Source organism: Pan paniscus, chromosome 9 (assembly GCF_029289425.2).
Source record: "Pan paniscus chromosome 9, NHGRI_mPanPan1-v2.0_pri, whole genome shotgun sequence".
In the NCBI taxonomy this organism is placed as follows: domain Eukaryota; kingdom Metazoa; phylum Chordata; class Mammalia; order Primates; family Hominidae; genus Pan; species Pan paniscus.
In genome coordinates, this window is record NC_073258.2 from 10,381,853 (window position 1) to 10,383,385 (window position 1,533).

The window sequence follows — 1,533 nt, forward strand, 5'->3', positions numbered from 1 at the left end:
GAAGAAGTTCCCCTCTATTCCTAATTTGTTGAGAGTTTTTATCATAAATAGATGTTGGAAATGTTTTTCTGCATCTGTTGATATGATCATATGATTTTACTTCTTTAGCCTGTTGATGTGATAAATTACATTAATTTTTAAATACTGATCTAGCCTTATATACCTGAGATAAATCTCACTTGGTCATAATATATAATTCTTTTCATACACTGTTGGATACAATTTGCTCATATTTGGTTGAGCGTTTTTGCATATATGCTCATGAGAGATATTGTTAACATTTTTAAATGAATAAAAAATGTTAATAGTCAATTCACCAAAGGGTGTATCTAAACAGCCAATAAAGGTTTGTATAGACAACCTCATTACTCGTAGGAAAAATGCAAATTAAAACCATGATTATGTAACCACAAGAATAGCTAAAGTGAAAAGATTGACAATACTAAGTGTTAGCAAGGATTTGGAATAGTGGTAACTCTTACACACTATTTATTAAAGAAGATTAATACAACCACTTTGAAAAATTGTTCACTTTTATCTTCTGTAGCCAAAGACATACATATCCTCTGACCTGGAAATTCCAGTTTTAGGTATATCCAACACAAATGAATATATATGTGCAGAAAAAGACATTCAAAATGATTATGGCAACATTATGTGTAACATATAAAAACTAGATGTTGAGGGGAAGAGGCCAAGACACAATAGAACATTTATGTACATTTTTAAAATGGGAGAAAACTAAACTGTGTGTGTATGTAAGTGCATGCCCAAAACCTGGCACACAACAAGAGCTCTAAAATGTGTTAGCTTTCATTATTGTCATGGTTTCTGCTACTCTAGTAGCAGTAGCAGTAGTAGGTCTAAACCTTATATTTCCCAAATTATAAATGTTACAATTCTTATTTTATAAATTGTTTTAAACTGACTCTTGGAAAATATAAGTAATTGAGCAAAGGTATATAGCTAGAAAATGGCAGATCCAGTATTTAGATCCAATATTTAGAACCAGGTTTATTAGAACCAGTGTTCCTAATCTTTCCAGTAAAACACACTGATTCTCACATCAATGATATTTTATGCATATTCAACTAGCAATAATGACTATAAGTAATTTATGTTTATTATTTATAGCCCATAAAACTGTTATATTATCTCTTGAATAATTTTGACATGCTTATAACACCAATATAAGTTCTTGTGTTACATTTGCTTTTGTTGCCCATGAAATCCACAGTCAGGCACTATTTTCATCTGGTGGAGCCTTGGTATGTAACTCCAAATTTATCCTTTCCTTCTCCCAATTGCCAACATCCTTGTATCAAAATCTTTAATTATATAAACTTATCTTAATTTCAGATTGAGGACAAAGAGGTCCCTAGACACACATTCAATAAACCTTTACTACACGCTACTCTATGCCAGGTTTTTGCACAGGTCTGGACACAGCATGATGAATTCGAAATGTATAATCCTTGCCTTTCTTACATGTCTGTATCCCTATAGCTTTAGGCTGTAAAAACAATTCCTGGA